The sequence below is a fragment of the Phyllobates terribilis genome, unplaced genomic scaffold (genome assembly GCF_046119375.1).
Source record: "Phyllobates terribilis strain yellow unplaced genomic scaffold, ASM4611937v1 Scaffold_729__1_contigs__length_748246, whole genome shotgun sequence".
Classification (NCBI taxonomy): Eukaryota; Metazoa; Chordata; class Amphibia; order Anura; family Dendrobatidae; genus Phyllobates; species Phyllobates terribilis.
In genome coordinates, this window is record NW_027363489.1 from 611,854 (window position 1) to 626,309 (window position 14,456).

At 45.1% G+C, this 14,456-nt stretch overlaps 11 non-coding genes across 11 annotated transcripts; all 11 read left to right on the forward strand.

Annotated features, from left to right (window-relative positions):
* The first annotated feature begins 523 nt into the window (after positions 1-523).
* LOC141237160 (U2 spliceosomal RNA) lies at positions 524-714 on the forward strand. Its single transcript, XR_012302719.1, has one exon. It is a non-coding gene; the product is annotated as a U2 spliceosomal RNA (small nuclear RNA).
* Positions 715-1,834: 1,120 nt separating this feature from the next.
* LOC141237162 (U2 spliceosomal RNA) lies at positions 1,835-2,025 on the forward strand. The gene has a single exon (XR_012302721.1). It is a non-coding gene; the product is annotated as a U2 spliceosomal RNA (small nuclear RNA).
* A 1,119-nt stretch (positions 2,026-3,144) lies between these two features.
* On the forward strand, positions 3,145-3,335 carry LOC141237163 (U2 spliceosomal RNA). Its single transcript, XR_012302722.1, has one exon. It is a non-coding gene; the product is annotated as a U2 spliceosomal RNA (small nuclear RNA).
* A 1,118-nt stretch (positions 3,336-4,453) lies between these two features.
* Positions 4,454-4,644, forward strand: LOC141237164 (U2 spliceosomal RNA). The gene has a single exon (XR_012302723.1). It is a non-coding gene; the product is annotated as a U2 spliceosomal RNA (small nuclear RNA).
* A 1,118-nt stretch (positions 4,645-5,762) lies between these two features.
* Positions 5,763-5,953, forward strand: LOC141237165 (U2 spliceosomal RNA). The gene has a single exon (XR_012302724.1). It is a non-coding gene; the product is annotated as a U2 spliceosomal RNA (small nuclear RNA).
* A 1,124-nt stretch (positions 5,954-7,077) lies between these two features.
* Positions 7,078-7,268, forward strand: LOC141237231 (U2 spliceosomal RNA). Its single transcript, XR_012302788.1, has one exon. It is a non-coding gene; the product is annotated as a U2 spliceosomal RNA (small nuclear RNA).
* Positions 7,269-8,387: 1,119 nt separating this feature from the next.
* LOC141237166 (U2 spliceosomal RNA) lies at positions 8,388-8,578 on the forward strand. Its single transcript, XR_012302725.1, has one exon. It is a non-coding gene; the product is annotated as a U2 spliceosomal RNA (small nuclear RNA).
* Positions 8,579-9,698: 1,120 nt separating this feature from the next.
* On the forward strand, positions 9,699-9,889 carry LOC141237167 (U2 spliceosomal RNA). The gene has a single exon (XR_012302726.1). It is a non-coding gene; the product is annotated as a U2 spliceosomal RNA (small nuclear RNA).
* A 1,121-nt stretch (positions 9,890-11,010) lies between these two features.
* Positions 11,011-11,201, forward strand: LOC141237168 (U2 spliceosomal RNA). Its single transcript, XR_012302727.1, has one exon. It is a non-coding gene; the product is annotated as a U2 spliceosomal RNA (small nuclear RNA).
* A 1,122-nt stretch (positions 11,202-12,323) lies between these two features.
* Positions 12,324-12,514, forward strand: LOC141237169 (U2 spliceosomal RNA). Its single transcript, XR_012302728.1, has one exon. It is a non-coding gene; the product is annotated as a U2 spliceosomal RNA (small nuclear RNA).
* A 1,118-nt stretch (positions 12,515-13,632) lies between these two features.
* Positions 13,633-13,823, forward strand: LOC141237170 (U2 spliceosomal RNA). Its single transcript, XR_012302729.1, has one exon. It is a non-coding gene; the product is annotated as a U2 spliceosomal RNA (small nuclear RNA).
* The last annotated feature ends 633 nt before the right edge of the window (positions 13,824-14,456 follow it).

Below are 14,456 nucleotides of genomic sequence, written 5' to 3' on the forward strand. Positions count from 1 at the left end.
CTTTTAAACTGTTGCTTATGGCGGTCTCTGTGAGCTTCTCAGTGACATTCAGCCATCCAGGTATCCCGCCTGCAGTAGACGGAATGTGGCAATGGAACGCTGGCTGCGCGTGTCATAATAGGCTCTGAGCCTTTATATACCTGCGCACAGCAGCAGCCACCTTCAGTCTGCTGCTGGACAGCCAGCAGCAGCAGCAGCAGGAGAGGTAATTAATCAGCAACCCTCCTGCTAAGGGAAGACAGCTGCTCGTTCCACCCCCCCCCGCCTTAATTGGTTCTCCTCCCTTCCAACGGTGTTGAGGCGGGTGGGAACAGCCGGGGGTTGAGGGTACTGTGCTAAAAGAGGTGGAGTTATGCAGATCTAAAACGCGTGGATTGCAGCAGCAGCAAGCCGAAAAGTGCAGGCATGTGAGGGATCTAGAGGTTGACAGCATGTCTTCTTAACGGGAGTCCAGGTGGCCATCTCCACAAATGGACTTTTCAGAATCCTTGGGTGGCACCGTAGTCGGAAACCAATTCTGGTTATCGCTTCTCGGCCTTTTGGCTAAGATCAAGTGTAGTATCTGTTCTTATCAGTTTAATATCTGATACGTCCCCTATCTGGGGACCATATATTAAATGGATTTTTAGAACAGGGAGATGGAAAAAGAGCTTGCTCTGTCCACTCCACGCATTGACCTGGTATTGCAGTATCTCCAGGACCGGTGCACCCCTTCTTTAATGCAGTTTCTAAAATCAGAAAGAATTGAATTCAATGCTTTTTGTTCATTTTGCTTGTTTGTCGGATTTTGGGATGGACTCTTTGGCTTTGCTTTTCTTCTCCTCATTGGATTTTTCATGTTAAAAGTTGCAGAAGCCAGATGACAAGCTCATTTTGGTTCAACTTCAGCAACTGTGCATTGCATTGCCATGTAATGTAATGTAATGCAATGCTATCTATCTAGCTCTCCCTCTATACTTCCTTTTGGATAAACAGACATATTAGGCAAGCATTTTGGAGCTTTCACCTAAATAACTACAGGTGGTGAGATAAGCTGCACAATATAATTGACCTTTCAGTATATTGTTGCACACACACCATCTATTTAGCAAATGCCCTTGTTATCAACAGCAGCCTTTTAAACTCACCTGAGCTAACAGGTATGTGAGCTGGTTACTCTGCTGCGCTTAAAATTTCTTTTTTGGTTTGCTACAATGCCTTTTCTGAAACGTTGTCTCCCTCTGCTGGAACACTGACTTCTTTCATTTAATGCCTGCAGACTATAAAAGAGAAACCAACCCAAAAAGTTTGGTTGATTAGTCTGTGGCATTCTTTTAAACTGTTGCTTATGGCGGTCTCTGTGAGCTTCTCAGTGACATTCAGCCATCCAGGTATCCCGCCTGCAGTAGACGGAATGTGGCAATGGAACGCTGGCTGCGCGTGTCATAATAGGCTCTGAGCCTTTATATACCTGCGCACAGCAGCAGCCACCTTCAGTCTGCTGCTGGACAGCCAGCAGCAGCAGCAGCAGGAGAGGTAATTAATCAGCAACCCTCCTGCTAAGGGTAGACAGCTGCTCGTTCCACCCCCCCCCCGCCTTAATTGGTTCTCCTCCCTTCCAACGGTGTTGAGGCGGGTGGGAACAGCCGGGGGTTGAGGGTACTGTGCTAAAAGAGGTGGAGTTATGCAGATCTAAAACGCGTGGATTGCAGCAGCAGCAAGCCGAAAAGTGCAGGCATGTGAGGGATCTAGAGGTTGACAGCATGTCTTCTTAACGGGAGTCCAGGTGGCCATCTCCACAAATGGACTTTTCAGAATCCTTGGGTGGCACCGTAGTCGGAAACCAATTCTGGTTATCGCTTCTCGGCCTTTTGGCTAAGATCAAGTGTAGTATCTGTTCTTATCAGTTTAATATCTGATACGTCCCCTATCTGGGGACCATATATTAAATGGATTTTTAGAACAGGGAGATGGAAAAAGAGCTTGCTCTGTCCACTCCACGCATTGACCTGGTATTGCAGTATCTCCAGGACCGGTGCACCCCTTCTTTAATGCAGTTTCTAAAATCAGAAAGAATTGAATTCAATGCTTTTTGTTCATTTTGCTTGTTTGTCGGATTTTGGGATGGACTCTTTGGCTTTGCTTTTCTTCTCCTCATTGGATTTTTCATGTTAAAAGTTGCAGAAGCCAGATGACAAGCTCATTTTGGTTCAACTTCAGCAACTGTGCATTGCATTGCCATGTAATGTAATGTAATGCAATGCTATCTATCTAGCTCTCCCTCTATACTTCCTTTTGGATAAACAGACATATTAGGCAAGCATTTTGGAGCTTTCACCTAAATAACTACAGGTGGTGAGATAAGCTGCACAATATAATTGACCTTTCAGTATATTGTTGCACACACACCATCTATTTAGCAAATGCCCTTGTTATCAACAGCAGCCTTTTAAACTCACCTGAGCTAACAGGTATGTGAGCTGGTTACTCTGCTGCGCTTAAAATTTCTTTTTTGGTTTGCTACAATGCCTTTTCTGAAACGTTGTCTCCCTCTGTTGGAACACTGACTTCTTTCATTTAATGCCTGCAGACTATAAAAGAGAAACCAACCCAAAAAGTTTGGTTGATTAGTCTGTGGCATTCTTTTAAACTGTTGCTTATGGCGGTCTCTGTGAGCTTCTCAGTGACATTCAGCCATCCAGGTATCCCGCCTGCAGTAGACGGAATGTGGCAATGGAACGCTGGCTGCGCGTGTCATAATAGGCTCTGAGCCTTTATATACCTGCGCACAGCAGCAGCCACCTTCAGTCTGCTGCTGGACAGCCAGCAGCAGCAGCAGCAGGAGAGGTAATTAATCAGCAACCCTCCTGCTAAGGGTAGACAGCTGCTCGTTCCACCCCCCCCCGCCTTAATTGGTTCTCCTCCCTTCCAACGGTGTTGAGGCGGGTGGGAACAGCCGGGGGTTGAGGGTACTGTGCTAAAAGAGGTGGAGTTATGCAGATCTAAAACGCGTGGATTGCAGCAGCAGCAAGCCGAAAAGTGCAGGCATGTGAGGGATCTAGAGGTTGACAGCATGTCTTCTTAACGGGAGTCCAGGTGGCCATCTCCACAAATGGACTTTTCAGAATCCTTGGGTGGCACCGTAGTCGGAAACCAATTCTGGTTATCGCTTCTCGGCCTTTTGGCTAAGATCAAGTGTAGTATCTGTTCTTATCAGTTTAATATCTGATACGTCCCCTATCTGGGGACCATATATTAAATGGATTTTTAGAACAGGGAGATGGAAAAAGAGCTTGCTCTGTCCACTCCACGCATTGACCTGGTATTGCAGTATCTCCAGGACCGGTGCACCCCTTCTTTAATGCAGTTTCTAAAATCAGAAAGAATTGAATTCAATGCTTTTTGTTCATTTTGCTTGTTTGTCGGATTTTGGGATGGACTCTTTGGCTTTGCTTTTCTTCTCCTCATTGGATTTTTCATGTTAAAAGTTGCAGAAGCCAGATGACAAGCTCATTTTGGTTCAACTTCAGCAACTGTGCATTGCATTGCCATGTAATGTAATGTAATGCAATGCTATCTATCTAGCTCTCCCTCTATACTTCCTTTTGGATAAACAGACATATTAGGCAAGCATTTTGGAGCTTTCACCTAAATAACTACAGGTGGTGAGATAAGCTGCACAATATAATTGACCTTTCAGTATATTGTTGCACACACACCATCTATTTAGCAAATGCCCTTGTTATCAACAGCAGCCTTTTAAACTCACCTGAGCTAACAGGTATGTGAGCTGGTTACTCTGCTGCGCTTAAAATTTCTTTTTTGGTTTGCTACAATGCCTTTTCTGAAACGTTGTCTCCCTCTGCTGGAACACTGACTTCTTTCATTTAATGCCTGCAGACTATAAAAGAGAAACCAACCCAAAAAGTTTGGTTGATTAGTCTGTGGCATTCTTTTAAACTGTTGCTTATGGCGGTCTCTGTGAGCTTCTCAGTGACATTCAGCCATCCAGGTATCCCGCCTGCAGTAGACGGAATGTGGCAATGGAACGCTGGCTGCGCGTGTCATAATAGGCTCTGAGCCTTTATATACCTGCGCACAGCAGCAGCCACCTTCAGTCTGCTGCTGGACAGCCAGCAGCAGCAGCAGCAGGAGAGGTAATTAATCAGCAACCCTCCTGCTAAGGGTAGACAGCTGCTCGTTCCACCCCCCCCGCCTTAATTGGTTCTCCTCCCTTCCAACGGTGTTGAGGCGGGTGGGAACAGCCGGGGGTTGAGGGTACTGTGCTAAAAGAGGTGGAGTTATGCAGATCTAAAACGCGTGGATTGCAGCAGCAGCAAGCCGAAAAGTGCAGGCATGTGAGGGATCTAGAGGTTGACAGCATGTCTTCTTAACGGGAGTCCAGGTGGCCATCTCCACAAATGGACTTTTCAGAATCCTTGGGTGGCACCGTAGTCGGAAACCAATTCTGGTTATCGCTTCTCGGCCTTTTGGCTAAGATCAAGTGTAGTATCTGTTCTTATCAGTTTAATATCTGATACGTCCCCTATCTGGGGACCATATATTAAATGGATTTTTAGAACAGGGAGATGGAAAAAGAGCTTGCTCTGTCCACTCCACGCATTGACCTGGTATTGCAGTATCTCCAGGACCGGTGCACCCCTTCTTTAATGCAGTTTCTAAAATCAGAAAGAATTGAATTCAATGCTTTTTGTTCATTTTGCTTCTTTGTCGGATTTTGGGATGGACTCTTTGGCTTTGCTTTTCTTCTCTTCATTGGATTTTTCATGTTAAAAGTTGCAGAAGCCAGATGACAAGCTCATTTTGGTTCAACTTCAGCAACTGTGCATTGCATTGCCATGTAATGTAATATAATGCAATGCTATCTATCTAGCTCTCCCTCTATACTTCCTTTTGGATAAACAGACATATTAGGCAAGCATTTTGGAGCTTTCACCTAAATAACTACAGGTGGTGAGATAAGCTGCACAATATAATTGACCTTTCAGTATATTGTTGCACACACACCATCTATTTAGCAAATGCCCTTGTTATCAACAGCAGCCTTTTAAACTCACCTGAGCTAACAGGTATGTGAGCTGGTTACTCTGCTGCGCTTAAAATTTCTTTTTTGGTTTGCTACAATGCCTTTTCTGAAACGTTGTCTCCCTCTGTTGGAACACTGACTTCTTTCATTTAATGCCTGCAGACTATAAAAGAGAAACCAACCCAAAAAGTTTGGTTGATTAGTCTGTGGCATTCTTTTAAACTGTTGCTTATGGCGGTCTCTGTGAGCTTCTCAGTGACATTCAGCCATCCAGGTATCCCGCCTGCAGTAGACGGAATGAGGCAATGGAACGCTGGCTGCGCGTGTCATAATAGGCTCTGAGCCTTTATATACCTGCGCACAGCAGCAGCCACCTTCAGTCTGCTGCTGGACAGCCAGCAGCAGCAGCAGCAGGAGAGGTAATTAATCAGCAACCCTCCTGCTAAGGGTAGACAGCTGCTCGTTCCACCCCCCCCGCCTTAATTGGTTCTCCTCCCTTCCAACGGTGTTGAGGCGGGTGGGAACAGCCGGGGGTTGAGGGTACTGTGCTAAAAGAGGTGGAGTTATGCAGATCTAAAACGCGTGGATTGCAGCAGCAGCAAGCCGAAAAGTGCAGGCATGTGAGGGATCTAGAGGTTGACAGCATGTCTTCTTAACGGGAGTCCAGGTGGCCATCTCCACAAATGGACTTTTCAGAATCCTTGGGTGGCACCGTAGTCGGAAACCAATTCTGGTTATCGCTTCTCGGCCTTTTGGCTAAGATCAAGTGTAGTATCTGTTCTTATCAGTTTAATATCTGATACGTCCCCTATCTGGGGACCATATATTAAATGGATTTTTAGAACAGGGAGATGGAAAAAGAGCTTGCTCTGTCCACTCCACGCATTGACCTGGTATTGCAGTATCTCCAGGACCGGTGCACCCCTTCTTTAATGCAGTTTCTAAAATCAGAAAGAATTGAATTCAATGCTTTTTGTTCATTTTGCTTGTTTGTCGGATTTTGGGATGGACTCTTTGGCTTTGCTTTTCTTCTCCTCATTGGATTTTTCATGTTAAAAGTTGCAGAAGCCAGATGACAAGCTCATTTTGGTTCAACTTCAGCAACTGTGCATTGCATTGCCATGTAATGTAATGTAATGCAATGCTATCTATCTAGCTCTCCCTCTATACTTCCTTTTGGATAAACAGACATATTAGGCAAGCATTTTGGAGCTTTCACCTAAATAACTACAGGTGGTGAGATAAGCTGCACAATATAATTGACCTTTCAGTATATTGTTGCACACACACCATCTATTTAGCAAATGCCCTTGTTATCAACAGCAGCCTTTTAAACTCACCTGAGCTAACAGGTATGTGAGCTGGTTACTCTGCTGCGCTTAAAATTTCTTTTTTGGTTTGCTACAATGCCTTTTCTGAAACGTTGTCTCCCTCTGCTGGAACACTGACTTCTTTCATTTAATGCCTGCAGACTATAAAAGAGAAACCAACCCAAAAAGTTTGGTTGATTAGTCTGTGGCATTCTTTGAAACTGTTGCATATGGCGGTCTCTGTGAGCTTCTCAGTGACATTCAGCCATCCAGGTATCCCGCCTGCAGTAGACGGAATGTGGCAATGGAACGCTGGCTGCGCGTGTCATAATAGGCTCTGAGCCTTTATATACCTGCGCACAGCAGCAGCCACCTTCAGTCTGCTGCTGGACAGCCAGCAGCAACAGCAGCAGGAGAGGTAATTAATCAGCAACCCTCCTGCTAAGGGTAGACAGCTGCTCGTTCCACCCCCACCCCCCCGGCCTTAATTGGTTCTCCTCCCTTCCAACGGTGTTGAGGCGGGTGGGAACAGCCGGGGGTTGAGGGTACTGTGCTAAAAGAGGTGGAGTTATGCAGATCTAAAACGCGTGGATTGCAGCAGCAGCAAGCCGAAAAGTGCAGGCATGTGAGGGATCTAGAGGTTGACAGCATGTCTTCTTAACGGGAGTCCAGGTGGCCATCTCCACAAATGGACTTTTCAGAATCCTTGGGTGGCACCGTAGTCGGAAACCAATTCTGGTTATCGCTTCTTGGCCTTTTGGCTAAGATCAAGTGTAGTATCTGTTCTTATCAGTTTAATATCTGATACGTCCCCTATCTGGGGACCATATATTAAATGGATTTTTAGAACAGGGAGATGGAAAAAGAGCTTGCTCTGTCCACTCCACGCATTGACCTGGTATTGCAGTATCTCCAGGACCGGTGCACCCCTTCTTTAATGCAGTTTCTAAAATCAGAAAGAATTGAATTCAATGCTTTTTGTTCATTTTGCTTGTTTGTCGGATTTTGGGATGGACTCTTTGGCTTTGCTTTTCTTCTCCTCATTGGATTTTTCATGTTAAAAGTTGCAGAAGCCAGATGACAAGCTCATTTTGGTTCAACTTCAGCAACTGTGCATTGCATTGCCATGTAATGTAATGTAATGCAATGCTATCTATCTAGCTCTCCCTCTATACTTCCTTTTGGATAAACAGACATATTAGGCAAGCATTTTGGAGCTTTCACCTAAATAACTACAGGTGGTGAGATAAGCTGCACAATATAATTGACCTTTCAGTATATTGTTGCACACACACCATCTATTTAGCAAATGCCCTTGTTATCAACAGCAGCCTTTTAAACTCACCTGAGCTAACAGGTATGTGAGCTGGTTACTCTGCTGCGCTTAAAATTTCTTTTTTGGTTTGCTACAATGCCTTTTCTGAAACGTTGTCTCCCTCTGCTGGAACACTGACTTCTTTCATTTAATGCCTGCAGACTATAAAAGAGAAACCAACCCAAAAAGTTTGGTTGATTAGTCTGTGGCATTCTTTTAAACTGTTGCTTATGGCGGTCTCTGTGAGCTTCTCAGTGACATTCAGCCATCCAGGTATCCCGCCTGCAGTAGACGGAATGTGGCAATGGAACGCTGGCTGCGCGTGTCATAATAGGCTCTGAGCCTTTATATACCTGCGCACAGCAGCAGCCACCTTCAGTCTGCTGCTGGACAGCCAGCAGCAGCAGCAGCAGGAGAGGTAATTAATCAGCAACCCTCCTGCTAAGGGTAGACAGCTGCTCGTTCCACCCCCCCCCGCCTTAATTGGTTCTCCTCCCTTCCAACGGTGTTGAGGCGGGTGGGAACAGCCGGGGGTTGAGGGTACTGTGCTAAAAGAGGTGGAGTTATGCAGATCTAAAACGCGTGGATTGCAGCAGCAGCAAGCCGAAAAGTGCAGGCATGTGAGGGATCTAGAGGTTGACAGCATGTCTTCTTAACGGGAGTCCAGGTGGCCATCTCCACAAATGGACTTTTCAGAATCCTTGGGTGGCACCGTAGTCGGAAACCAATTCTGGTTATCGCTTCTCGGCCTTTTGGCTAAGATCAAGTGTAGTATCTGTTCTTATCAGTTTAATATCTGATACGTCCCCTATCTGGGGACCATATATTAAATGGATTTTTAGAACAGGGAGATGGAAAAAGAGCTTGCTCTGTCCACTCCACGCATTGACCTGGTATTGCAGTATCTCCAGGACCGGTGCACCCCTTCTTTAATGCAGTTTCTAAAATCAGAAAGAATTGAATTCAATGCTTTTTGTTCATTTTGCTTGTTTGTCGGATTTTGGGATGGACTCTTTGGCTTTGCTTTTCTTCTCCTCATTGGATTTTTCATGTTAAAAGTTGCAGAAGCCAGATGACAAGCTCATTTTGGTTCAACTTCAGCAACTGTGCATTGCATTGCCATGTAATGTAATGTAATGCAATGCTATCTATCTAGCTCTCCCTCTATACTTCCTTTTGGATAAACAGACATATTAGGCAAGCATTTTGGAGCTTTCACCTAAATAACTACAGGTGGTGAGATAAGCTGCACAATATAATTGACCTTTCAGTATATTGTTGCACACACACCATCTATTTAGCAAATGCCCTTGTTATCAACAGCAGCCTTTTAAACTCACCTGAGCTAACAGGTATGTGAGCTGGTTACTCTGCTGCGCTTAAAATTTCTTTTTTGGTTTGCTACAATGCCTTTTCTGAAACGTTGTCTCCCTCTGCTGGAACACTGACTTCTTTCATTTAATGCCTGCAGACTATAAAAGAGAAACCAACCCAAAAAGTTTGGTTGATTAGTCTGTGGCATTCTTTTAAACTGTTGCTTATGGCGGTCTCTGTGAGCTTCTCAGTGACATTCAGCCATCCAGGTATCCCGCCTGCAGTAGACGGAATGTGGCAATGGAACGCTGGCTGCGCGTGTCATAATAGGCTCTGAGCCTTTATATACCTGCGCACAGCAGCAGCCACCTTCAGTCTGCTGCTGGACAGCCAGCAGCAGCAGCAGCAGGAGAGGTAATTAATCAGCAACCCTCCTGCTAAGGGTAGACAGCTGCTCGTTCCACCCCCCCCCCGCCTTAATTGGTTCTCCTCCCTTCCAACGGTGTTGAGGCGGGTGGGAACAGCCGGGGGTTGAGGGTACTGTGCTAAAAGAGGTGGAGTTATGCAGATCTAAAACGCGTGGATTGCAGCAGCAGCAAGCCGAAAAGTGCAGGCATGTGAGGGATCTAGAGGTTGACAGCATGTCTTCTTAACGGGAGTCCAGGTGGCCATCTCCACAAATGGACTTTTCAGAATCCTTGGGTGGCACCGTAGTCGGAAACCAATTCTGGTTATCGCTTCTCGGCCTTTTGGCTAAGATCAAGTGTAGTATCTGTTCTTATCAGTTTAATATCTGATACGTCCCCTATCTGGGGACCATATATTAAATGGATTTTTAGAACAGGGAGATGGAAAAAGAGCTTGCTCTGTCCACTCCACGCATTGACCTGGTATTGCAGTATCTCCAGGACCGGTGCACCCCTTCTTTAATGCAGTTTCTAAAATCAGAAAGAATTGAATTCAATGCTTTTTGTTCATTTTGCTTGTTTGTCGGATTTTGGGATGGACTCTTTGGCTTTGCTTTTCTTCTCCTCATTGGATTTTTCATGTTAAAAGTTGCAGAAGCCAGATGACAAGCTCATTTTGGTTCAACTTCAGCAACTGTGCATTGCATTGCCATGTATTGTAATGTAATGCAATGCTATCTATCTAGCTCTCCCTCTATACTTCCTTTTGGATAAACAGACATATTAGGCAAGCATTTTGGAGCTTTCACCTAAATAACTACAGGTGGTGAGATAAGCTGCACAATATAATTGACCTTTCAGTATATTGTTGCACACACACCATCTATTTAGCAAATGCCCTTGTTATCAACAGCAGCCTTTTAAACTCACCTGAGCTAACAGGTATGTGAGCTGGTTACTCTGCTGCACTTAAAATTTCTTTTTTGGTTTGCTACAATGCCTTTTCTGAAACGTTGTCTCCCTCTGCTGGAACACTGACTTCTTTCATTTAATGCCTGCAGACTATAAAAGAGAAACCAACCCAAAAAGTTTGGTTGATTAGTCTGTGGCATTCTTTTAAACTGTTGCTTATGGCGGTCTCTGTGAGCTTCTCAGTGACATTCAGCCATCCAGGTATCCCGCCTGCAGTAGACGGAATGTGGCAATGGAACGCTGGCTGCGCGTGTCATAATAGGCTCTGAGCCTTTATATACCTGCGCACAGCAGCAGCCACCTTCAGTCTGCTGCTGGACAGCCAGCAGCAGCAGCAGCAGGAGAGGTAATTAATCAGCAACCCTCCTGCTAAGGGTAGACAGCTGCTCGTTCCACCCCCCCCCCCGCCTTAATTGGTTCTCCTCCCTTCCAACGGTGTTGAGGCGGGTGGGAACAGCCGGGGGTTGAGGGTACTGTGCTAAAAGAGGTGGAGTTATGCAGATCTAAAACGCGTGGATTGCAGCAGCAGCAAGCCGAAAAGTGCAGGCATGTGAGGGATCTAGAGGTTGACAGCATGTCTTCTTAACGGGAGTCCAGGTGGCCATCTCCACAAATGGACTTTTCAGAATCCTTGGGTGGCACCGTAGTCGGAAACCAATTCTGGTTATCGCTTCTCGGCCTTTTGGCTAAGATCAAGTGTAGTATCTGTTCTTATCAGTTTAATATCTGATACGTCCCCTATCTGGGGACCATATATTAAATGGATTTTTAGAACAGGGAGATGGAAAAAGAGCTTGCTCTGTCCACTCCACGCATTGACCTGGTATTGCAGTATCTCCAGGACCGGTGCACCCCTTCTTTAATGCAGTTTCTAAAATCAGAAAGAATTGAATTCAATGCTTTTTGTTCATTTTGCTTGTTTGTCGGATTTTGGGATGGACTCTTTGGCTTTGCTTTTCTTCTCCTCATTGGATTTTTCATGTTAAAAGTTGCAGAAGCCAGATGACAAGCTCATTTTGGTTCAACTTCAGCAACTGTGCATTGCATTGCCATGTAATGTAATGTAATGCAATGCTATCTATCTAGCTCTCCCTCTATACTTCCTTTTGGATAAACAGACATATTAGGCAAGCATTTTGGAGCTTTCACCTAAATAACTACAGGTGGTGAGATAAGCTGCACAATATAATTGACCTTTCAGTATATTGTTGCACACACACCATCTATTTAGCAAATGCCCTTGTTATCAACAGCAGCCTTTTAAACTCACCTGAGCTAACAGGTATGTGAGCTGGTTACTCTGCTGCGCTTAAAATTTCTTTTTTGGTTTGCTACAATGCCTTTTCTGAAACGTTGTCTCCCTCTGCTGGAACACTGACTTCTTTCATTTAATGCCTGCAGACTATAAAAGAGAAACCAACCCAAAAAGTTTGGTTGATTAGTCTGTGGCATTCTTTTAAACTGTTGCTTATGGCGGTCTCTGTGAGCTTCTCAGTGACATTCAGCCATCCAGGTATCCCGCCTGCAGTAGACGGAATGTGGCAATGGAACGCTGGCTGCGCGTGTCATAATAGGCTCTGAGCCTTTATATACCTGCGCACAGCAGCAGCCACCTTCAGTCTGCTGCTGGACAGCCAGCAGCAGCAGCAGCAGCAGGAGAGGTAATTAATCAGCAACCCTCCTGCTAAGGGTAGACAGCTGCTCGTTCCACCCCCCCCCGCCTTAATTGGTTCTCCTCCCTTCCAACGGTGTTGAGGCGGGTGGGAACAGCCGGGGGTTGAGGGTACTGTGCTAAAAGAGGTGGAGTTATGCAGATCTAAAACGCGTGGATTGCAGCAGCAGCAAGCCGAAAAGTGCAGGCATGTGAGGGATCTAGAGGTTGACAGCATGTCTTCTTAACGGGAGTCCAGGTGGCCATCTCCACAAATGGACTTTTCAGAATCCTTGGGTGGCACCGTAGTCGGAAACCAATTCTGGTTATCGCTTCTCGGCCTTTTGGCTAAGATCAAGTGTAGTATCTGTTCTTATCAGTTTAATATCTGATACGTCCCCTATCTGGGGACCATATATTAAATGGATTTTTAGAACAGGGAGATGGAAAAAGAGCTTGCTCTGTCCACTCCACGCATTGACCTGGTATTGCAGTATCTCCAGGACCGGTGCACCCCTTCTTTAATGCAGTTTCTAAAATCAGAAAGAATTGAATTCAATGCTTTTTGTTCATTTTGCTTGTTTGTCGGATTTTGGGATGGACTCTTTGGCTTTGCTTTTCTTCTCCTCATTGGATTTTTCATGTTAAAAGTTGCAGAAGCCAGATGACAAGCTCATTTTGGTTCAACTTCAGCAACTGTGCATTGCATTGCCATGTAATGTAATGTAATGCAATGCTATCTATCTAGCTCTCCCTCTATACTTCCTTTTGGATAAACAGACATATTAGGCAAGCATTTTGGAGCTTTCACCTAAATAACTACAGGTGGTGAGATAAGCTGCACAATATAATTGACCTTTCAGTATATTGTTGCACACACACCATCTATTTAGCAAATGCCCTTGTTATCAACAGCAGCCTTTTAAACTCACCTGAGCTAACAGGTATGTGAGCTGGTTACTCTGCTGCGCTTAAAATTTCTTTTTTGGTTTGCTACAATGCCTTTTCTGAAACGTTGTCTCCCTCTGCTGGAACACTGACTTCTTTCATTTAATGCCTGCAGACTATAAAAGAGAAACCAACCCAAAAAGTTTGGTTGATTAGTCTGTGGCATTCTTTTAAACTGTTGCTTATGGCGGTCTCTGTGAGCTTCTCAGTGACATTCAGCCATCCAGGTATCCCGCCTGCAGTAGACGGAATGTGGCAATGGAACGCTGGCTGCGCGTGTCATAATAGGCTCTGAGCCTTTATATACCTGCGCACAGCAGCAGCCACCTTCAGTCTGCTGCTGGACAGCCAGCAGCAGCAGCAGCAGGAGAGGTAATTAATCAGCAACCCTCCTGCTAAGGGTAGACAGCTGCTCGTTCCACCCCCCCCGCCTTAATTGGTTCTCCTCCCTTCCAACGGTGTTGAGGCGGGTGGGAACAGCCGGGGGTTGAGGGTACTGTGCTAAAAGAGGTGGAGTTATGCAGATCTAAAACGCGTGGATTGCAGCAGCAGCAAGCCGAAAAGTGCAGGCATGTGAGGGATCTAGAGGTTGACAGCATGTCTTCTTAACGGGAGTCCAGGTGGCCATCTCCACAAATGGACTTTTCAGAATCCTTGGGTGGCACCGTAGTCGGAAACCAATTCTGGTTATCGCTTCTCGGCCTTTTGGCTAAGATCAAGTGTAGTATCTGTTCTTATCAGTTTAATATCTGATACGTCCCCTATCTGGGGACCATATATTAAATGGATTTTTAGAACAGGGAGATGGAAAAAGAGCTTGCTCTGTCCACTCCACGCATTGACCTGGTATTGCAGTATCTCCAGGACCGGTGCACCCCTTCTTTAATGCAGTTTCTAAAATCAGAAAGAATTGAATTCAATGCTTTTTGTTCATTTTGCTTGTTTGTCGGATTTTGGGATGGACTCTTTGGCTTTGCTTTTCTTCTCCTCATTGGATTTTTCATGTTAAAAGTTGCAGAAGCCAGATGACAAGCTCATTTTGGTTCAACTTCAGCAACTGTGCATTGCATTGCCATGTAATGTAATGTAATGCAATGCTATCTATCTAGCTCTCCCTCTATACTTCCTTTTGGATAAACAGACATATTAGGCAAGCATTTTGGAGCTTTCACCTAAATAACTACAGGTGGTGAGATAAGCTGCACAATATAATTGACCTTTCAGTATATTGTTGCACACACACCATCTATTTAGCAAATGCCCTTGTTATCAACAGCAGCCTTTTAAACTCACCTGAGCTAACAGGTATGTGAGCTGGTTACTCTGCTGCGCTTAAAATTTCTTTTTTGGTTTGCTACAATGCCTTTTCTGAAACGTTGTCTCCCTCTGCTGGAACACTGACTTCTTTCATTTAATGCCTGCAGACTATAAAAGAGAAACCAACCCAAAAAGTTTGGTTGATTAGTCTGTGGCATTCTTTTAAACTGTTGCTTATGGCGGTCTCTGTGAGCTT